Genomic DNA, 24,273 nt, shown 5'->3' on the forward strand with positions numbered 1-24,273 from the left:
CGTTGTGTTGGATTTAAGGACACTCTGGCCGAATGCCGTGTTTAAATAGACGCTGGCTATCCGTTTAGCAATTTAACTGCATTAACAAATTTTATGTATATAAATGTGTATGGTAATCCACTCTTCCTAATTATAAGTATCATTTCTTAAGAATATCGGTATAAAAGATTCAATCTTTTTCAGGAAATTACCATGATTGTCTAAGTGACGTAAAAGCTGCAACAACACTACAACCGTCTTATCTCAAGGCGATTATTAGAGGTAAAAATGACTACGTAAATGTGAAAATCCGAAACTTAATCTTACGTTGTCATTTTAAATGAGTCGAACTTTTTTTCAATAGGAGCGAACGCCTGTGTAAAGTTGAAGCAATTTGAAGAAGCCATCATCTGGTGTGAAAAGGGACTGGCCGTATCCTTTCTTAGAAGAACACAAATTTGACACTGCAATATTATTACTTCCTTTATTTCGAATGGGACAGTATACAATCTTCTCTAAATTGGCTTTAATAAATAAAGCCGGGTTGGTTTAAATACGTTACCTGTTGGAGAAAGGTTATTAGCAGCTTAAACAAAACGCAGTAGTGTATATGTACAATAAGGACTATTGTTATACAGTTGGAAATTTCTTCTCAACAGTGCGCGGTCTCACTGCTTACTTCGGGGTCTCATGAAAACTAACAATGAAACTGTTTCCCGCCAAAATCTCCAAGCGGGCAACATTGCAAAAAATCTATAGCGTCAGAGGGTAACAATGCAATTTTACCCGCGAATGTTGACCGATGACCGCTGCTGATGAATTTCCAGCTTCAAAATTTCCATCTATATAACAAATCACTTAAAGACTGGTCCCTCGGGAAAGTGTAATTTTTTTTCCCTCGTGACCAGTCATTAAGTGTTTATGATTACTCCTACTAATGCTGCTTAGACTGTCAGAACTACGATCTCTGTCGCCATTTAGGTTCTAAGCTTCGAACACAAATTTTTTTAAACATCTTTACACTTGTAAGATTGATCCAGACAAGCAGGATCTCTTAGAGATAAAGAGTCGCTCTTACAGAGAAAGCGAAACGCTTCCGACACTTGAAGGAGACAAAGCAGAAAAAGCACAGGGCGATCCACGAACCCAACCAAAACCTCTTGATTGCACATGTAAGTGAAACCCAAACAGAAATCCTACCTTTTAACCAAGATCTTTACATCCGGTAGATGAACTCTTCGTTCAGGAACGTTTTTTTAGCCTTGGCTCATTAACTTACAAGAAGAACAAAATTTAGTTTGTATTATTATTTCAGCAATTGCAAAGACCCGAAAGAATTTGGGCAATGCTGCATTTCATAAAGATGATTTTGTCAAGGCCATCTGCTTGTACACAGAGGGAATAGAAGTGAAATGCAAGGATGAGGATCTGAATGCCAAATTGTACAACAACAGGGCATCAGCCCACTATCACCTGGGTAAAGTATCCTTTACGTAAAGACACTGTCTCTATTGGTCCTATTGATGTTGTCGAGGTGAAGTGTTATGGGGCGTGGCCTCTTTTCATATTAAGAGAGTAACAGTGGGAGATCTCAGTCGAGAAACTTAACCCCGCCGCTAAGTGGATAGTGGCGAATCATATTTGATTGCTCGGAAACAACTGAAGTCTGAGTTCCTGGAACCCGTTTGTCTATTTTATGTGCCTTGATATTTTCACTTCAGTTAAGCGACGCATCGACAAAACATAAATTTAAAGCGGAGGCCTTTTCGAGTAAATAGTACTTTACTTTTATGGAAGATTATTCTTTTCAATGTGGGTATAATTTTTTTCAGGGAATTACCAAGATTGTCTGTGTGACGTAAAAGCTGCGACAGCACTACAACCATATTATCTCAAGGCGATTATCAGAGGTGAAATTAAATCTCAGTTGACAATCTGAAGCTTATCTGTCTTTTTCATTTCAAATGATTCGACTTTTTTCACTAGGAGCGAAAGCCTGTTTGAAGTTGAAGCAATTTAAAGAAGCCATCAGCTGGTGTGACAAGGGACTACCCGTATCCTTTCTTTTTTAGCCAGTTCACCAACCTTCGATTTTCTTTTTAGAGATGGTCGAAAGCGCGTACAAAGATAAAACCTGGGGGTGATCATTAAGCCGTAACGCAGTAGACAAATTACTTGTTCGCTGAAATACTCGAAAAAAGAGAAAGCGTGTGTGGTCAGGTTATCTATCTAGAAGAGCAAATACAAAAACCTGACCGCACAATTATTACGTATTTTACTTTTTACTAGGTCAATGTTTTTGTTGTTGTTGTTGTTGTTGTTTTTTCTTTCACCTTTCGGTAAATGAGGTTGCCAAAGCCACTAATACTAGTGTCATAACTGCTACAACTGCCGCCAGCTAATATCTAGGTTTAGAATGTAGCTTACTTCAGTTTGTACACCTTTGCTCTCGTGCGATTGCGGACTCTTGGGAGAAGGGAATCATGTCAGTTTCAGTTTGGATTCGAGTTCGAGTTTGACTTTCGAGATGGAATTCGAGTTGAACTTCGAGTTACGTTTCGAATTGTTTTTAGTGATCAAGGGATCTTTTCGGTGACGAATTTCTAAGTGGAAGTATTTAAGAGAGGAAATTGAGCGATTCTGACCATTAGCTTTAAAACTTAGCAAAACAGAGATGAAGGGATATTTGTTTTTTTTGTTTTTTTAATCGCCTGGTTAGCTCAGTTGGGAGAGCGCCGGTCTGCTTAGCGGGAGATCGCGGGTTCAAACCCCAGCCAGACCAACACTCAGGGTCTTTAAATAACTGAGAAGAACGCGCCTTTGTAATGACATCTGCAAACGGTTAGACCTCGAATAAGGACGAGACATCGCAGGTCCCGTCTCACAGCACTTTCACGTATCTGCGATTCTTTTTGGACGTAAAAGAACCCACACCACTGTCCGAAAAGAGTGGGGGACGTAGAACCCGTTGGTGTGGCCAACCTTTCCTGGACTAGGTGGGTTACCTGTGAGGATAGATCTCAATATAAGGATAACCTCATCATCCTCCTCTAGGTGTCGTAATGGCTACTTGTGAACAATATATATCTTGTATATTTCATCTGACTTCGCAAAGGCTGTACTTGTCGGAAATGCGTTTCAGGTAGGAATCTCACTGTCTCAACCTCGTTTATTTACCGTTGAGGGGTACTCCAATAAATTTCGGATAGGTGTGCGCCACCCAGGGATAATCAAAGGCAGCGCAGGCTGTTTTTGTCCCTCCTTCAAAGCTAACTAGGATAAAAGGAATGTGTACTCACTTTATCAGTTGAAAGAATAAATACCTTATGTTATATAGGTTTTTAATCAGGTTTAAGAACCTATTATCCGTAGCTCAAACACAAGTCCATTGTTGGCGACTTTCTAAAACCTTCTTGTTGAACTTGACCATCCTGAGATTGAAAATTTTAACAAAGCGCTCTTGGAAATAAGGAGGTCATCTGTGAATGTTGAACATAAGCTCCCGGAAAAGCAAAAGGAGATTCCAAAGAAGTCAGAAGCTAACACTGTGAAAGAGCCGGTAAGTGGTTGGTGTACATAACATACGAGCTGGATATGTGATAAACGATAAAGTACAAACATTTCTAAAGGTCAGTACTTGATTCGAAGGGGATCACATCGTACCTGAAAAATTGTTTCTTCTGCTTCCTCTTCAACACCCGCACCCAGTCTCTCATGTTCTGACTCAAACAACTGGATTTTAAAACTACTTACCTCTCTTGACGTGCGCCTACCCTCTTTTCTCCGTTAAGGTTGATTTCCACTGACGCGTTTTTGGCTACGCACGTTCATGCACAAAAATTTGAATCACGTAAATAAAATAGAGGCAAGCTATAAAGTGTTGAGCTTAATTGGAAGTTGAGTGAGGTTGAACTTTTACGGTTACGAGCGACCGTTCATGCATTGCCTCTATTTTTGTATTTGCGAACGGAAATTTTACGCACGTACGCACGTAAAAATTACGCGACAGTGGAAAGCAACCCTCAGAGTGGGCGATGAGGCAAGCGAAAATTTTAAACATGTAAAATAGTAGCATAGATATATCTACCGTAAATGATCTAATAGACGCCGGGGGAGTTAGACAGCAAGACCCTAGGTGAAGATGGATTAACGTGTAGTAAATATATAAAAGTATACGTTTTATGGAGTGCCGTAGCTCTGAAATATAAGTCCCCTGACCAATGGTTTTACTGATTTTTGCGGTGATAGCATCAATGTGATATTTCCAAGTAAGATTTTTATCAACCAACGCACCAAGATATTCAATATAATTTTTGGACTCTAGAGTAACATTCCATTTTTCTCGTCGGAATGTGACTCTTTTTTGCTAAACATGAAATATTACCAAGTTAGTTTTTGTAGTATTGAAAGTTAACTTTTTGGATGTTTACCATTCGCAGAGGGTAGGTAATTCAATCTTTACTGCATTTTCTAAGAACTTTAAGTTTTTATCAGCATAAAGCATATTAGTACCATCTGCGAAGAGATAAAACCTAAGTTTATTCGAGCAATGATGTAAGTCGTTTACATGCAATAAACAAGCGATGGGCCAAGGGAAGATCCTTGGGGAACACCTCAAGTAGCGTTGGCTTTCTTTGATATGTGCGGTCCGATCTGGGTCGGTTGCATACGATTATTGAAATACGAGGAGAACCAGTCTTTATTTATTCCACGAAAGCCATAGTGGCTTAGTTTGTCAAGCAAAATGTTATGATCGACAATATCAAAAGCTTTCTTGAAGTTTATGAAGACTCCACTAGAGAAAAGCCCTTGATTCATATTTGATTTTAGTATATACACACTCAGTGATCTTGTTAATTCAAGAAATCTGATTGGTTAGCTATCTCGGACTATGACGTTATATTCACCGCGCTAGACGGTGAATATAAAGCAGAACATAATCGCGGTCGTGAGCTGGGTGTTTTGCCAAAGTTTCATAGTAAAGCCGTTTTGAAAATACATGAATATCCAAGTGCTGATGACTTCGAACGCAAGAAAAGACTTCATGGTGTTTAAACAGCGTGATTTATTGTGAAGTGGTTTACTGTAGCTGACTTTTTGTATGCTCAAAGCTATGTTTACCACTACAGAGGAAAACGAGGTCGCTTTGTCACTGTTTTGTGATGTCGGGATTTTCTCGCAAGACCAATTTTGTCTATAAATAGAAGATAATTCATGGAGAAAAGAGGAAGGCAAATATTTTGGAAAATTGTACGTGCCAGCAAGTTAAACAGCCAAAGAACTTTGGAGATAAACAACGCTCACCTTGATTGAGCCGCTGTTGACAGCATTTGCAAGAAGCGAGAAAGAAAACTTTTTCATTCACGGTGAGTTAACAGAAACAAATAAAGCTCTACTTTTCTTCTCAGAAAAGTAATTTGGGTAGTAATTTAAATTTTCGGCGTTTTCTTTTAAACCGTTGATGCTAAATCTTACAAAACTCGATACAAAAAGATTAAAACTATCATTTGCCATGTTTGAAGATACTGTAAAGATCTAACTTTTACGCATTGTTTACGGCTTCGTGTTCACGCATGAATTCACCAGTCAATCAAACTAATCGTTTTTTAATGGTTTCCTTTCTGATTCTGTTGAGACCACTTCGTGTGAATATACTAAAACAGTTATTCACCTCAGGCTCAGTTAATATCGTTGAATAATCCCCTCGACTTCGTCTCGGGGATTATACAACAATATTAACTTCGCTTTCGGCGAATAATTGTTAAGTATTGAGTTTAAAATGTCTAGCATTGCATATTGAGTCGAGTGCCTTTACGAAAGTCATACTGGGAGAAATACAATAAGTTATGTTTGTCAATATAATCTTTTATTCTGTGGTACATGATCTTTTCAAAAATTCTAATAGAGTTAGATAATAACGATATAGGTGTGCAGAATATTAGAGTTATTTTGTACAAATTAAGCTTAAAAGGGTATTTTTCTGATGTTACTGAGATATTAAATATTTCTGAGAGAATGGGAGCTATGATACTACTTACACACTTTAATAACTTTATGGGAGATGATCATAGACTATAAGATTTGTTGTTTGGTAAGGAGAGTTTTACTTCGTCGAGCGTAACGGATTGGAATAGAAAAGATGAAGTTGGAGATTTGCATTGAATAACATAGTTTAGATAATATTGTTGTGGAGGTGGAATTGTGCCAGCTAGCTATTTTCCCCAGAAGCAAAATGTCCATGTAGAATATTAGGAATCTGAGAAGGTTCTTTCACGATTTTGTTGCCGTTATTAGGGTCCTTAAAGAGCAGTTATAAGTTTTTTGATGGTTTCTTTGAAATAAGATATGATTTGATCTGGAGAATTGTAGTGACGATGTATTGTACCACAGATAATGTTTTTGTTATTTACAAAAGATATTTCAATCCACAAAAACAAAACTGAGCATTCTTTTAACTTTCCCTTTCCCCGATGTCTTTAAACGGCGTATTTGTAACTTGAAATGCGAAGGGTTGTGAATGCGTGGCAGCCATTTTGTTGAAAATAGTGTAAAGGTGCTTTATATCAAGGGGTCCTGAGTAAAGATAACAGACGTTTATTCCCCATGCTTACTACACCGATCTGACAACCCCGTGCTCGCTCATCCGGGATTCCTAGTCTACACAATACAGTCCCATATATGGTAACGAGACTACATCCCTCTCCACTTTAGAGAGCATTCCGCACACCGAGGGTAAACAACTATGAATCAAACGAAGAATATGAACATCCCCAAAAGTAAACCTAACTGAATGCGGAATAGAGTAACAGAAAATTCCTTATAGAAGAGTCCACTATAATTCCAGAACATAGTCAGCAAACTTGGTTGGGCGCTCTCGCGCACCCTGGGGGTAGCGTCTCGCGGGCGTACCATTGAGCTGCGACTGTGGGGGTCTTGAAGTCGGGCACGCTCTTAAAGAACGAAAAATTTCTCGTAATAGTTATTTCTTCAACATTTTCTGCAGTGACCAAGACCCTTTGGCCTTGACGACAGTCTGTGGTATCGGGTTATACGGTGTGTCTCCTTTCTTCTTTGTCTAGTCTCTCTTGACCAGTACATCGTCGCCTCCTTTGATAGCCGACGGCTTAATGTACCGCTTGGTCTCCACATGCTTCTTATCGATTTCACAGTTTCCACCACTGGGTACCTGGAGTAGTCGTCAGTAATCAGAAGGAGGCACTCTTTGTTTGGGATGTCAGCAAAGTCAACACTAATTTCTTTCCAAGGCGCTGCTGGGAGTGACATCTGCAAGGGTTCTCTCTTGCACTCAGGGGTGGCAGCTAGGCAGGTTTTGCATGACTTCACCTTGCTTTCTACCAGCTTATCAATGTTCGGGAACCAAACTTTCTCTCGTAACAGTGATTTAGTCTTCACGAGCCCTTGGTAGCCTCCGTGTGCGAGGTTGACTATGTGTTCTTGTAGACTCTTCGGGACGACTATGCGGGTTCCATGTAAAATAAAGATGCCAGACGCGCTTACGGTAAGTTCATCCTTCAACCTCTCGAGAAGGCGAAACTCAACGGCATCGACGCAGGGAAGTCTGATTTCATAGTGCCAACCGCTACGGCTTGCAAAGTTGCGTTATCCTGAGTGGCTGTCTCGTTTTCTTGTGTCTTCAAGGCTTTGGGAGTAGAAGAGGTTACGAGGTAGCTGACGTACTCCTCTGCGACTTTCTGCTGCGGCTCGTTTCAGCCCCATGCTTGGCTGGGTGACGCGTTAGGTAGTCTGCGGGATTAACTTCTCCTCTTCGATACTTGAATGTCATCCGGTACGGGTGAAGTCGTAGAGCCCATTTCTCGATTCTTGCAGGCGGCTTGGAACTCGGATTGCCATAGATAGACGCTAGGGGCTTGTGATCAGTGTAGACTGTCACCGGTTTCCCGTAAATGTACAGGTGTAAATGTTCACAAGCCCAAACTACAGCGAGGGCTTCCAGCTCTGTTTGGCTGTTCGGTTGCTGTAAAAGAGCGACTTGCATAGGTGATAACATGACTTTCCTCGGTTTTCGGGTCCACTTGCGGGAGGATGGCTGCCACGCCAACTGGACTTGCATCAACAGATATCTCTGTAACCTTCTCTGGATCAGAGTAGGCAGTGAAGGCAGCGCTTACAACTGCTTCTTTCAGTTGGCTGACTGCGTAGTCATGTTCTTCTGTCCAACACCACGGTTGGTCCTTGTGGGTGAGCTTGCGCAGAAGCTGTCATGGTAGCGTAGTCAGGGATGAACCTTGAATAGTAGTTTGTCATTCCCAGAAGGCTGCGTAACTCGGATGCTGTTGATGGTGTCTGACGATTGACGACATCTGCAACTTGCTTCGGGTCTGGCGAGATGCTGTCTTTGGAGAACACGTATCCAAAGAATTCCAACCTGTCTTTTCTGAACTTGCACTTGCTCTTGTTCAGGGTCAGACCTTTCTCTCTAAGTCGCTGGAACACGGCCTTCAGGTTATGGTCGTGTTCTTTCCAAAAACTAGTATGTCGTCACTCATGTTGATTGCGCCATCAATACCCTCAAGCGTCTCGCGGATTACATTCTGCAAGAACTCAGCGGCGCTTGAAATGCCAAAGTTGAGACGTTTGTACCTCATGAGACCCATGTGTGTGCTGAAGGTGGTGATGTACCTGGATACAGGTGCCAGTTCAAGCAGATTGTAGCCCTGATTGAGGTCTAGTTGCTGAAACCTCTGGCCCCATTTAAGTCTCCGGTCATCTCTTTCACGGTGGGGGTGACATGACGTTCACGTTTGACTGCCTTATTCGCCTGGCGCATGTCAACGTACCCACGTACCTTGCCTGGAGATTTCGGTTTACGTGCAACCACGATTGGGGACACCCATGGCGTAGGGCCTTCGATACGCTATATCACGCCTAACTCTTCGTCGCGCCGTAGCTGCTCCTCTAGCTGCCTACGAACATGGAGTGGGACTCCTCTGTGCGGCTGCGCGACGGATGATACCTCTTCGTCGATGTGCAACTTTATCTGATAGTTCTTAAGTTTGCCTAGCCCGTGAAACATGTCCTCGTATTTTGCTAATAGACCCGAGGGTGTTTCTGCTTCCAGTTTCGACGGTAGGATTTTGACTTGCTGAACTGTCTGACATAGATTAAGCTCTTGCAAAGTCTTCCAGCTGAGCAGGGAGCCACTGGATCCCTTCACCACATAGAACCTGGCGTGCATCTTCTTCGTCTCCGACTCAAGCTTGGTACTGAATTTTCCAAGGGCGCGAAGGGGAACTGGTAGCCGTAACTTTTCACACTGCTCGGTTCAAGCTTGGGACAATTGTGTAACCTGCGGTATTCCTTTTCATCCAGGATATTTATGCTCGCTCCAGAGTCAGCCATAATCGTTACTGGCATGTCATGTACCTTGATCTTGAAGAGGGGCTAATCCTTCAGGTTCTTAGTGCTCAGAGAGAACGTGTACACTTCACCTTCGTCACTTGTTTCGTCCTCGCGCACTTTGTTCACTGTGGGACGACGTTTGTTTTGACTATTCCCTTTTCCTTTGGACCTGCACACTGCTTTAAAGAGGTTTAACTTGCAACAACCACTGCAAGTGGCTTGATAAGCGGGACAGGACGTTTTCCTCCGGGATGTTGGAAGTCTCCACTGCAATTTCAGCACTTATCACTTGATTTCCGGATCTACAAGTTGGCTATCGAAATAAACGGAGATGGGACGCCAAAGCAGGTACAAACAAAGATGGCGGACGCTCAACTGACAAGCAGTCACGCAACCGGAAGTCACGCGGCGATGGTCACGAGATAATAATAATTTAAACATATTTATACAGGATTGCTGCGTCAGTTTTAAGAGAAAACTGTTATCAATGCAGGTCCTGTAAAAAATTTAAAAGAAAAAAAAGATTAAAGATATGGATATAAACAATTATATAAATTACAATTATATAAAATAGTTACATTAAAAGGAAGATTCGAATAGTTATAAATTCTGAGAATTATTAAAAATTTTTCACCTTTGTAGAAAAAAGCGCGCTTGGTGCATTCTAAGTTAACTTTTTGTAAAATAAGGTCATTATTATTTCTAGTTTTGTGGTGGTGAAGGTCACAGTTTCTTACGTTAAAATAATTACAAAGGTATCTAGGAACTCTATTTGCAATGCACTCATTAACAAATCTTAAAATGTGTGTCCGTCTTCTGTTAGGTTCCAAGCCTAGTTTGGTAATAATTTGATCAGTTGATAGTTTTGAGGAAGCTTTGAAGTAGACGATCCTCTCGTCTTTTATAGTCGTTCAATCTTGTCACTGTTTCCTTGTCCACATTAATGCCACACAGCATCACAATAATCTAGAACCGGGAGGACCAAGGCTTTATAGAGTCTATTTGCAGCTTCTAGCGTAAGTGAAGGTCTTATTCTAGAGAACATTCCGGTTATCTTAGAAAGCTTCCTCCTCACATAGTCCACATGGTCATTGAAGGAAAGGGTGTGCCATCAAGAACAACACCCAGGTACAGTCGTTCTTCAACGTGTAGATCCGGAAGGTGTTTACGGTTTAACTCTCTTCTTTGTTAGCGGCCTGTTTTTGTGACAGCTCCATGGCTTTCCGGCATCTAACAGTTGCGTAAGAAATTACGAGGGGTTCTCGACCGCCTTTGTCGAAGCTTGTGGGAACTACAACTTTGAACAATACGTGTCTTGATCTCGCGGTCGACGTCTGCAAACTCACAGGTTACTGCTAGTTGCCTTAGCCTCTTGTGGAAGGCTGAAATGCTCTCGTTTGACTCTTGCTTAGCCTGACGGAAAACATAAATCTCGTACTCACGGTTCTGTCTGGGAGTGAAGTAATTTGTCAGAGCTTGTAAGGCTTTCGCGAACGTTTCTTCACTCTCGCCCGGTGTGGTATCAGGTAAGGTGTCAAAAGTTTCGTTTGTGGGTTCGCCGGCGTAATGGAGCAACAATGCTCGCTTCCTTTTCTTGTCTGTGACGTTCATCGCGACGACGAGATTGCGGAATCTCGAAAGCCATTCCTTCCATCTAGCAGCTTGTGTGCTGGTATGGGTTACGTCAAACTCCGGGAATGTAGGTAGTGCTGCGGCCATATTTCACGTGTTCTTCGGTTTTGACTATCGTATAGAACCACCCACTTGTTTGTTCCGAGAATCCTGACCGCCAATGTAAAGGTGCTTTATATCAATGCAAGAAGTCCGGAGTAAAGACAACTGACGTTCTTTCTCCATACTTACTACACCTATCTGACAACCTCGTGCTCGCTCATCCGGGATTCCTAATCTACACAATACAATCCCATGTATGGTAATGACACTACAAATAGATACCTTTCACCATTGAGGGTGAAATCGCTTTCGTCTACTATCCCCTAAAAACCACCAAATACATGCTCAGTAGACGGATTACGATAGGTCAACCTATCCTGAAGCCTTGAGAAACACTGGAGGGCAAACACGTTCCAGGGGAGGAGAGGAGGAATTCACGACCGGTTTTGGCTGGTTGGGCTAGAATTTTGGCGCTTTGTTATTGACACAATTAATTGGTAATAAGGGTTCGTGTCATACAATTCAGGGGTAATCAGGCTAGTGATTTCAATTTTGATTTCTGATAAGGGGCTGTATGTTTACATGGAGGGAGGAAGATCCTAGAAGGCGCCATCATCCTGGCGCCATATGCAGTCGATTTACATGCAAAAGGTTTAACTTATCCCTAGGGCTAGGATCTTCCTAGTACTAGGATCTTCTTAGCTGAGAAATAGGAAGATCCTAGTACTAAGGACAAACCAGGCAAAAAATGGTGGCGGGTCGTTCAGTGGCTAACCACGGTAATAAAGACCGACCATTTGGTCTTGCGTTACGACGAGCTGATTTTGGTTATAATTCTGTATAGAGGTAGCTAAAACGAAAACTCTTTTAAATTTACATCTAGATACTTTTTTTCGGTGAGGATAGAAAAAAAGGAAACAGACGCATAAAGCTTCATTTATAAGCGGTATTCAGGGCACAAATTATGGAAAAGAAGTAGCACACTGCAAAACTCTTGACTGGCAATGAATAAAAACATTAATAACAATTCAATAGAACAAGAAAGGCAGGTAGTAGTTTCCTGGTGATTTTTTATTTTCAGCCGGCTTCGTTCGCGTTAATTACACTGGACGAAAAAACGGATTTACTAATGTTTGCGAAAGGTGCAAATATGTGGTAAATTTGGAGCTCCAAATTTGCATTACATTTGCGCTGTCAGCTAAAGTGTGGGCAAATACATATATTTGCTAGATAGGTATTGATACGCAAAAGTCAAGTAAATGTAATGGTTTGATACAATTTTGATACATATTTGCAGCATGGGCAAATCTTCAACATTTCCACCAATTTACTCAAAAGTCTCAAATTTACATCCTTTGCAAAAATGACAGTTTTCACTGTACTTCAAATGCAGGCAAAAATATTGTAAAACCCCTAATTTGCACTGGTGTTTGCTCTTGTTTTTCCAGGATACCAAAAGAACACTTTTGCATGTGGTTTACTCGTATTTGCCTTGAGAGCAAAAACAATAAATTTCTACACATTTGGCTGTATCATAAATTTGAACATTTGTATTATAATTATCCATATTTGCAGAGGGAGCAAATATAGTGAACTGCATAACATTTGCTGACAGTCAAAGGTGATGTGCATGTGACATTTCCTATATGTTTGATTCGTTTTGTGACTAAAGTAAATTTCCAATCTCAACTGTAACATTACATTGTTACAATAAAATTTTGTACACGCTGTGAGACTCTGCCCAGAGGTCCAACCCCCTACATGCATCTTTCCTGTTAACTGTTTTATATGCACTGTCATTTTAATATAAAGTAATCAGAAACCAGCTACTTTTTTTGACAATTTTACAGTCACAAATTTCTTCTGTTAGTCTTTTTACAGAACGAATCAAATTTGGTCCAAAATAAAAAGTTTTGTGGATTTCAAACTCAGGGTTGTGATTATTCACTTGTACACAATTTCCTCATGGTCATTTAACCAACAAACTTAATTCAAATTAAAACCAACAATTTAACTTTAACCGGTATTTGTTGTAGTTTTGACTGCCCACCTAGAGATGACCGCATCTCGATGGTAGGCTTCCTAAAAATGACCACATTTTGAAAACCCAACAGCCAATACTACAACAAAATATGGTGAAACTGCTCACAATTTTATTTGAACATTAACTCAGCCAACAAATTTATGAAAGGCTAATTTTTCTTACTCTGTTGTTTGCAACCCTGAGTTTGGGTTTCACTGATTTTTTTGTTGATTTTGACTTTTACTGTTCATTAAGTGCTACCCATTCAATCCAAAAAAGTCATAACATTTTTGCTGGCTAAAATCCACCTGAATCCTGGTTATTTGATCTTGGGATACAAGGAGCGGGGTTGTGGCTTCCCAAAAAAATTCTGATGAAGAGAGGGTCTTCATATACAGGAGCTATCGGTCAAATCCCACCCGACAAAGCCTCCCCCCCCCCTCCCCATAAAAAATGAACAGACCCCTATTGGGTTACAGGAGCTCTGAGTTGGCCTTGGATCATGAAAAGTTTAAAGCTATAAAGAAAAAACTAAGGCGGTGAAAGAAATTAACATGCAGCATTTATCCTTCCAGGCTTGGTTGTTCAAAGCTGGGTTAAGATAACCCAAGGTTCATACGAAATATGAACTCAGATATGAAAGTTTCAAAAACAAATTGATTTGAATTCCTTTTGTCTACAATTTGGTGACTGGATACGTAAAAAAGAAAAGAACAAATTATCTGACAAAATGCTTTTGATTAAAAGGAAAAAAAACGCGGGTTAAAATCTAACCCTGGGTCAGTGCTAATCGGTCTTTGGAACAACTGGGCCCCGGTCTTTTTTAGGGTCCAATAATTCTAAATCACATAACCACTTTGAAGTGAGTCAATGATACACAACCTGGGAATGTGTTGCATTCCTCTTCCGTCATTTGATAATAATAAAGCCTAGGGTCGTACAACGGGCAAGGATGTCCGAGTACTAAAACTAGAAATTCAAAATCATACAGTAACTGTTCTATACCGTACAGATCGAGGGCCCACACTTCCTGCCCTTTATTATACAAGTAATACACTAAAGGTTCATACGAAATATGAACTCAGATATGAAAGTTTCAAAAACAAATTCATTTGAATAATTCCTTTTGCGTACAATTTGGTGATTTGATACTTAAAAAAGAAAAGAGAAAATTATCTGACAAAATGCTTTTGATTAAAAGAAAAAAGAAACGCAGGGTTAAAATCTAACCCTGGGTTAGTGCTAATCGGTCTTTGGAACAACTGGGCCCCGGTCTTTTTTAGGGTCCAATTCTAAATCACATAACCACTTCGAAGTGAGTCAATGGTACATAACCTGGGTATGTGTTGCATTCCTCTTCTGTCATTTGATAATAGTAAAGCCTAGGGTCGCACAATGGGCAGGGATCTCCAATTACTAAAACTAAAAATTCGAAATGACACAGTAACTGTTGTATATAGTTACAGAGGGCCCACACTACCTCCCCTTTACATAAAGTAAATACACCACAACAAATCTACTGGACAAAGGTCCAGTAGTCAGATCATTAATTTACTGTATTTTTTCTACATCATAATATTATTATTAAAAAGCTAACAATAACAAGGCCACCCACAGTACCTTAAATTTGGTCCAAAAAAAAAAGTTCTGTGCATTTCAAAGTCAGGGTTGAGATTATTCACTTGTACACAATTTCCTCATGGCCATTTATTCAAGAAACTTTACATCAAAACTGACAATTTTGTTCTTACCGCTATCTTGATGGTGAGCCTCCTAAAAATAACCACATTTTGAAAGCCCAACAGCCAATACTACAACAAATGGTGAAATTGCTTTGTATTTCATATATTTTGTGAATAGAAACTCAGCACAGACATGAACGAATAATTTCTTTGCTGCTCTTTACAACCCTGATTTTGAGTTCAATATGATTTGTCTTTTTAAACTGCTCAAACAGACTGGCGAGATTTATATCAGCCTTCACTCAACAACATTAACATGGTGCATTTCTTCACGTAAACCTAAACTTCTTAGACCAACGGGGTTTACACCTTCAATATTTTTATACCCTTTTCACTAAATGAGTCAAATTTTCATAGATTTATTTAGTATAGGAATTCACACAGTAAGATAACTTTTTGATTTTCCTTTTTAAATAGGAATACGATATTCTATAATTGCTTGACAGAAAAAAGGTTCCAGTAAAAAATTTGTTTTGAGCAGTGACAGAAGACATGAAACAGTAAATCTCAACTTTGGATCTGTCTGAAGGCATTTTCTTTGCCCTTCCACAAAATGACTTTCTACTTTCACTTTGCCACTAACTTTTGCCATGACTTATTAATGCCAAGTGAAAACATAATATCTGAGGCATATTTCTGAATCTATATGTCAGTGCTAGTGAGCAGTCATGGACTGCTGTTTTGAAAGGGCATCCGATAGCAAGATAGCCTTTCGCAAATCAGTGAGCATTGGGTGGTACATATTGTTTACCTCTGTAAGAATAATGTTGTCACTCTTTATATCTCTGTGGGGAAACCTCTACGAGTGCAATTTTTCTATAGCTTCACACAATTTCAGTACATTATGTTCCCTGCAGAACACTGTGAAAGGGACATGGATTTACTTAGCAGGGCACGGCACAAAGTGCAAGAAAAATAATATTGTAAAGATGCTAAAAATATAACACAAGGAAGTACACGTGAGGTTTCTTTTTTGTGACATTTACCCCAAACAGATGGGGTATTGATGGATGGGAGCATTCAGTATATAACCTTCACTTCTGTTATCTTGTGAAGAGGAAAAATGATTACTGTAAATAAATTGACACCCACTGGAATACCCCTGTAGCATTTCTTCATGCACAGACCACAAACAGCTTCCCCATGTTGAACCTGTATTTCATTGATCTCTTTATCTTTTGGAGAGTTCAGGTGATGCAACTCAATTTCAAGAACATTGGAAATAACTCCTGTACCACTCAAGGAAAAATCTGAAACAAATGTACAAAAAAAAACACTAACCCCACTAAAAATAACTGGTAATTCTACCTTTATTGAAAATATTGTGAAATTAAATAAATTTTGTTATTTGTGTTGCCATTATCTTTAAGGACATTATAAATACACATGTGGCACATTTTAGCATTTTTGACCTTTGGACTCAGCTTACATTGTACAGCTGTATCATCATAAATTATTATAAACAAAACAACCTAGTATATGAAAACATGACAAAACAAAACAGAAAAAAATGACAGTAACGCATATAAAATAAAGGCCCCACCCTACCCCTGTCAAAATCACTGGTACATGTACGGGTATTACGCTCAATATGTCAATATAGCGCCAGAGGAAGTATAAATTACTCAAGCAATTAATATTGAGCTACTTCTGCCAAATACCAATAAATTAGCATTTTAACATTGCATAACTACATATTTTGCTGACTTAACACCACTTAAATTTTTCAACAAGGCTTTTTTCAGCTGGATCACTATCATACGCACGCGACACGCGTGCACATTCATGTATGGATGCAAATGTAGTTTATTCCCGGTTATAACATAGATGTGGCAGTAGAAGCACGATATACAAAGCAAAATACATCGACTTTACCTTTTAAATTTCGAATATCCTTTAGAAAAAATCCACCAACATAGGCAATCTCTTCCTCCCGCAAAATCGTCAAAAGACCGCGCGCCCGATTTCCCAAGCACTTGCGCCTCAATGGTGCTGGTCAGCGACAGTCTGCATAAGCGTTCGAGAACGAGGCACAACAATTGAAATCCAAATTTCGTCGACCGTTACCACGTTCCATTGCCATCGATTTGCCATCAGCTTTTACTTCATACGTTTAACGCCATATTTATCAAGAGTTTTCGAATTTTCCTTCTCTGTGGGGTTGACTGTCGAGTATGGAGGAATCGGCCAGTCTTATTTGTTCGAATTTATCGCACGAATGTGTCCTCGAAGAACTTATAAAATAATCGCTCGACCTCGAGGGAACTGCATACTTATAGACCGTTCGACGAAAAGGAAATTGTACTTATCCACCATGAAAGACATCTAGATAGCTCCCTCGGCGACGATCAAGTAGTAACGAGTGGATCCAAGAAAAGCAGCCGTTAGTACTTAGTACATAGATGCTGTTAGCAGACATTGTAAAACTAAGAAGAGGCAGGAGAAATGCAAGGACAAACAAATGCTGAGGGAGCAACTAATCGGGAGTAAAAGAAATGCTCAGTAAGTATAAGAAAGTTCATTGTTACTGTTAAGCCATTAATGATGCTATTTGAGAATACCTACATTTGCATTCCCAATATTCAGTAATCAACAAGGACTCACCCCTGGCCTACTCCTGAAACTTTATTTGTCCTGTTGTTTTAAAAAATACTGTAATCTTTTATTTGGTTGTTCTCTTCAGATAAATGGTATTGGAAATTTAATAAGAATTGAAGCAAGTGTTAATTCCCCACTAAGGCCAAAAATAACCTTATCCTCTAGTGCCTACTTTCTCCAAAGGCTTTTCCAAAATTTAAAAGGGGAGTAAAGGCAGTGACTGCCATGGTGCTGAAAACAAGGGGTAGCTAGAATTAAGATCATGGTACCCTGCTTTCACTGATTTTTTTTTTTTTATGATCATCCCATGTAATAGCCTGAAATTCATCCGATAAGGGATTCTGGAATCCGGGAAATTTTTGCTTATGGAATCCAGAATTTGGGCAATTTTTGTTGTGGAATCCTAAATTCTGAGCTTTGAAACCTGAAATACAGGTCAAACAATTGGAATCCAGAAACCAAGTAATCCACTGAAAAAGGTTCCGGAATCCGCAGCGTGGAATCCAGAATCTAAAACTATCTTGGATTCCCTCATATGAGGCAATTATAGTATAATTAAACTTTTGTTCCCAAGATACACTGTAAGTGATGGCAATATTGCAGAAGAAGCAGGTCCATGAAGTTTTAAGTAATATGTCAACAATGTTGTTATGGTAGTGATGTAGTGGGACACTCACTATAAAATTAATACAATGATTTACCTGGAGTCAATTGTCTTGTTACAAAAGGGTTTCTCGCATTCATTTTTTCATTTTGTTTTTTGCTCAAAGAAGGTCTTAGTTTTAACAGGTACAGTGTAATCAGAATTATGATGACCGGTTGGGGTTAGATTTGAGACATGAAAGTTACGAGCCAGCAATTTGTTTAAACTAGTTAATTTTGATATCAGTTAACTCAGGAAATAAGTAAGTTTAGTCACCTACTGTGACTGCAGCCTTTAATAATACATGTAATATCTAATAGCAACCTTTATGCTATAAAAGGCTAGAATATTTAGACAGAAAAGGACAATAGTATTTTTCATGACAACCATCTACAGCTTTAGTTTCAATATTGATGGTCTCAATTATGTATAATTTCTGTTTGTTGCAGAAAAAGCTAAAGAGACAACCCTTTTCCAGTCAACCTCTATTTCGAAGAAGGATTGTTGTAAGTTCAAAGCTTGTATAATGTGGAGTACATGTCTTCAGAGCAAGGCAATACAACCAAGGAGATGACAAATCCGAGAAAAGTGCTTTGCAGGAGGCCTCTAGCATGGAGGAGTCAACAACTTAGCTTGTAAAAACCTCTTTGCCTAGCTGAACAGTAAAGTAAAATTGAAACAGTCACATGTAATCCGGTCATTACTCAATGACAATAGGAAGGAGGAATGGCTTCTCCTCAGAGCAGGAGGCACCAGATAATGCTCCTGAATTTGCTTTGTGATAAGGAAATATAAGTTAATCCAATGCTCTTAAAAAAATTCCAGATTATTTATGACTGGTCATACTTACAGGTACATGTACATGTAGCTCTGCAAATACAGTAATCCTTTAATCACTCTCTGTTTATGACACTGTTTTTTAGAAAAAGATAAATCTGTGTAAACAGTACAAATCCTGATGGTGTTGATTTGTCCTGAGAATTCTGGTGGCAGGTAGATCAAATTGGTTGATGTGATAAATTTTTCATTAGAATCCTTTGGCTATTGTTTGCAAGTAATGTACCAGTCAGCAGGTTAAAAAGGCCAATTAATGTACAAATGTTTCTTTTAAATCTATTTGCTTATCTGCAGGCATTTGAGTTCTGCAGGCACCACTTCACAGTACATGTGTACCGATTACAGCAATTGCAACTGACCTGCTTGAACAAAAAACAACACAAATTTAGGCACATCCTGCTTTTTGTCATGATTTAGTATGGAATTTTGCAAAGGATTGCAACATGACTCAAGAAAAAGAGTATTGAGAGACAGCCGTGTAGTTATTTTGCAGGCTAGCCAGGTCAACCTTTTGTACTACTTGTACGTGTATACTGAATTTAAAATAATTATTAGCTTCTTTCATTGGGACCAACTACAGTGACAATGGTAACGTTGACATGCTGTGGAATACTTACAGCTGGTCATTACTTTAATGACCCTCAATTTTCTTAGAACAGGGCAAGTACTAGAAGCTCCGGCTGGTACTTCCTCTAAGAGCATATCCAATACTATACAGGAACCATTAGCAACAAAAATGAAGTTAAAGAAGTCTGATCTGAATTTGAATAGCTACATGTACCTAAACTATTTCTTAGTTTGCTAAATGCTATAACCCAGTTGTTATACCAGCAAAAATTGGAAACTGGTAGCAAGAATTAGGCCTTTCATTCTCATAGAGCCTAAAGAAAAAAATGCCACCAGAATCAAATTTTGTTTAATCTGTAAATAGCAATTAATACAAAAATACTAATTATTTATTAAAATGGGTGTCTTGAGGGTTACATTGAGTTGGAACAGGATTTTGTCCTTAGATGCAAAAGTTTAAGTAAGAAATAGTCTTGTCATAAGTAAATATTGGTCCAAGCTAAGGGTAAAAGGATTTTTAACCTGTTTCTGAGTTGCAAAAACCTAAACAACTGAAATAGGTTTGAGGCAACTCTGAAACACCTGCAGCTGTATGTAGAATATCTTACACATTTAGATGAAGAACAATTTCCTTATAATATTAATAGTTAGTAATGATGTGATAGAGCATAGAGTGGAGACAAGTAAACATCAACGAACTGTAAAATTGGGAATTAATATGAAGAGCTGTATGTACAGCTGTATACTGTAGTTTGTAAAGTCTGTTATAATGTGTAAGCTACTTTGGTTTATGGAATAAATCATTTGAACATTAATGGGAGATCACTGCTAGAATTTCTTTCCGTAACTTTAAAGTTTGAAGCTATAAACTTCAAGATTAATTATGGCCACTTGTTAGGAACCTGAAGTGAGCCATGTTATAATTAAAATAGCCTGAATTTCATCCGATTACTTCGAGTCGTTATTACTCCCTCAGTAACGTCTGAATCGACCGGTCGTTAATGCCGTCCAGTGACGTCACTACGCCTTGACCTTTGCTTTAATTCATGCAAAATTTTCAAGTGGCAAACCGAGAAATATCGTTTGGAAATGTCTGCATGATACAGATCAAGAACTGCTTTTATTTTTTCGATCCTAATTCATATTTAACGCTCAAACTATCAACTACATGCGGTACAACTCTGAACCGGTTGTACTAAATCTGTAAATCAAACTCGGTCGCAATCACGCAATGACTGAAATAAACACACACACGGAACACTTAGTTAAAAAACACAATGATTTGCTTTAATTCTAAAGAAGCTATTTGGTCCTTAACGAAGAAAAAAAACAAGGAGACAAGAAAGAAAAGCTAACAGAATCATTGCACTTGACGGTAAAAATAGCTAGAAGGTCGAATTATAACATTAATCTCAGAAAACTTCGCGTAAACAAAATCATGATCAACGGCCGCCGAAACCACAAAGCGGCTCTGAATGAAAAACCTACCGACTCTCCGCAATGATTCTTCATTCGCAGTTCAATTTAGCATTTCAGTTTCGAAGACAAGGACAATTTTGCTGTTTAAGATAAAGACTAAGCTTATCGCAATGTTTGAACGAAACGAAAGGATGCATCCGCTGAATATCAAGCAACAATCCCGCTAAAATTTTTCATAATTATACATAATTATGCGAATGTTTAGACAATCAACCAATCAAAATCACTACCCGGTTTTCGGGTAGTGAGTGACGTCACTGGACGGCATTAACGGCCCGTCGATTCAGACGTTGTTGAGAGGAGAAAACGACTCGAAGCAATCGGATGAATTTCAGGCTATAATTAAAAATAATTTAAAAATTTTATCGCATTTGCTGCAACCCAAGCAAATTCGTTTAAACCTTCGAAGTTGCATTTGCTACTTGAGAAAACATGCTCAATTTTATGGGTTTGATGACATTTGCCAACCAAATTAAAGTCAGAATTTGATTACATTTGCTACCTGAGCGAAAAATTGTACAATAGTAACAGTTTGATTAGATTTGCTGCTTAAGCAACTTTGTTCAAAACTTGACTTTTGACCACATTTGCCGCTACAAGCAAAATTCTGTGTTTGATCAAATTTGCACACCCTAGAAAATTTGTTCAAAGTTTAGGTTTGCTAACATTTGCTTCGTGAGCAAACATGTTTAATACAAAGAGTTTAGTTACATTTGCTATTCAAAGCAATCTGGTTTAATTATGAAAATTTGATCACCCAAGATAACCCAAGCAAACATTGTTCAAATTAGATACTTCGCTCACATTTGCAAAGCCGCGTAAAAGTTCTGAAAATAACAGGTTTACATGCTTTTATATCTAAAGCAAAAGCTGTGCAAAACAGCAGATTTGCGCTATCATTTGCGTAATGTGCAAATATAGTTCAAAGAAACATATTTGCCTACACATTTGAACCATCTGCAAATGACCCTCAAATCCATGGCTGCCCATTATCTTTGCACCAAGATGTAAATGTTGTGCAAATGTGGCATTTACCGTCATTGCTACGGATAGCAAATCTAGTGCAATATCAGTCTTTGCTCTTGCGCAAAATTGTGCAAATGTGGTATTTGCTACACATTTGCTGTAATTTGGCTACCCTAGTAAATCCATTTTTTCGTCCAGTGTTAATACTGAATATGGCTAATACTTGATGAAAGTACCTCGAAGCAACACTTTTGCTCAAAGCTTTTTTTAATAAAAGAGACGGCAACTGAGTATTGTATACAACTTGACGTTCTTCTATTGGCCACCAGAAAAAAGGTTTATTTGGTAAAGCAAGAGCATGTGCATTTTTAACTTGATATCAGGAGGCCATGCACAGTGAGTCTCAAATCTTCAAAACATGCATAATTACGCCGGAGATAATAAACAAAATCGAATCATACAGAAAAACAATAAATATCAATCTCACCTTAGATGAAGCTCTAGAAAAGCAGAAAATGAGGTCAAAAACACACCTTGCTGTAAAAGCCTGCATAAATTCAAAATGCAGCCATCTATGAATCCCGTTTATGCGACGCTTTCCTCAACCGCACATAAATAATCAAACTAGCAAACCAGATTTTGAGTATTTGATTTAAAGAAATCTATTTCAAGCGTTGGCAGCATTGAAAGAACGCGAAAAGTTTAAAACTCAAATTGCACAAAGGCCGTTTAGTTCTCGGTAAGCAAACTTCAAGATGATGCATAGGTAAGTTTTTATCCATGAATCCACCTGTGAATTCACCTTGCCCAATCTGAGACCAGATTGGTGCATGAACGTTACTAAACTAAAAATGTATTTTTTAAGTTTTTTGTCGCAAATCGAACAGAAGGAACTTCAAGATTTTTACTAGAACAACTCCATTGGCTGCCTGAAAGTGAACTAGTTAACTTTCACCAAGATAAACGCCAGCTGCTCATGTATTGGACTCACCCTTCCCTTCTGTTTCAGAATCTCAACACCCCTACCCACAAAGCCTCTGCGGTCGGGTGGGTGGACGGTCGTACGCTGACGTCATAACCATATTTTCGGGCATCGATAGGTTTTCAATTTCTATAGCAATGGGAGCTAATGGAAGCTTCTAATATGCTCTCGGAGAAAAATCACTGTAGAGTTGATCAATAGCAAAATATCTGATCTATCCATTTTGAAAAGGCTGGCCATCTAGAGATCCACATGGCTCTTTCAAATCTCAACCCTGATGTCAGATTCCTCATTCTGGGTCATTGTGCTGTGATTGTTAACCTATCCTTTCTCTGAACCTACATTGAACAGGATGCAATGCACTAACCTTTGTTATTCAAGCAAGAAACTGATTGGAGTAATTGTCATGGGTTGGGGGGGGGCGTCTTCAGATAGGGGGCGCGTTTTTTAGGGGCGTCTATTACAAACTTGACCGCTTAAAGAGGCATTTATTAGACAAAAGGCGTTCTTTTGAGGGGGCGTCAATTAGGTCATTTACTGTAACCAGATTTGTTTGCAAATGGCATACCTCTATTTAAAGCTAAAATAGCTCTTTACTTTAAGGTCAATGGTCGTAAGGAAGTTTTTAACAACTTATGTTCTTACAAAGGCTTTCAATTCAGGATTCCTTAAGTTTAGAGGAAGTAATGTTATGAACAAAGGTTTTTTTTTTCTTTCAAGACCTTTAATTCTAAAACATTGATTACGGCATTGGTAGCATAGTTGACATAAGTCCCCTTCCGGTCATATACAGACGTCTTATGACAATTCCCGGAAGTGCTACTTACAACGTGACAACACCTAACAAAATGCTATAAGAAAGGCGGGCGCGCTTAGAAGTAACTGAAAAATATAATTAGATTAAAATAACTTGAAGTTCCTGAACTAGCCTGACATACCAGCACGGCATAAGTATCATGTAAATGTCAGATCAGCTTTTAAGCTCAATTAAGTCTGGCTCCAGGCAAACTGTTCATTCTCACCGATAAGTTAAATCCTAACAAATAAACACTTGTTCAAGTAGTAATAACTGAATACTTAGTGACGTAAGTAAGCACATGATATTCATTTAAATACGAAAGGATCAAGAAAGACATTAAGATAGAGACATGTCTCTAACACACTTACTAACTTAAAGTTTACGCGGTATGTTTCACTAAGATTTCATCTCAAAGCAAGTCAATTTTACAGGTGATTGCCTCATGTCAACCATCAAAGAATTTGTCCTTGAAAAAACACCCCATGGAAATAATAGACGATTTACTGGCAAGCGATGTTGGGGAAGGAACGAGGAGCAGTTTTGGTGATACAATAAATCTTTCTGCGGGGGATGCTAGGGACGTGGAAAACTTCTACAGCACAG

General features: G+C 39.0%; 2 long non-coding RNA genes and 1 pseudogene across 2 annotated transcripts; 2 read left to right on the top strand and 1 right to left on the bottom strand.

Annotated features, from left to right (window-relative positions):
• Nucleotides 1-180: 180 nt before the first annotated feature.
• LOC140926954 (uncharacterized) lies at nucleotides 181-24,240 on the top strand. Its single transcript, XR_012164508.1, has 7 exons — nucleotides 181-261; nucleotides 344-411; nucleotides 1,010-1,151; nucleotides 1,295-1,889; nucleotides 1,966-2,033; nucleotides 3,416-3,538; nucleotides 24,102-24,240. It is a non-coding gene; the product is annotated as an uncharacterized lncRNA (long non-coding RNA).
• On the bottom strand, nucleotides 8,161-9,360 carry LOC140928332 (uncharacterized; annotated as a pseudogene).
• Nucleotides 16,852-18,960, top strand: LOC140928516 (uncharacterized). The gene is made up of 2 exons (XR_012164650.1): nucleotides 16,852-17,301; nucleotides 18,490-18,960. It is a non-coding gene; the product is annotated as an uncharacterized lncRNA (long non-coding RNA).
• Nucleotides 24,241-24,273: the final 33 nt, after the last annotated feature.

The sequence above is a fragment of the Porites lutea genome, chromosome 2, assembly GCF_958299795.1.
Source record: "Porites lutea chromosome 2, jaPorLute2.1, whole genome shotgun sequence".
Lineage (NCBI taxonomy): Eukaryota > Metazoa > Cnidaria > Anthozoa > Scleractinia > Poritidae > Porites > Porites lutea.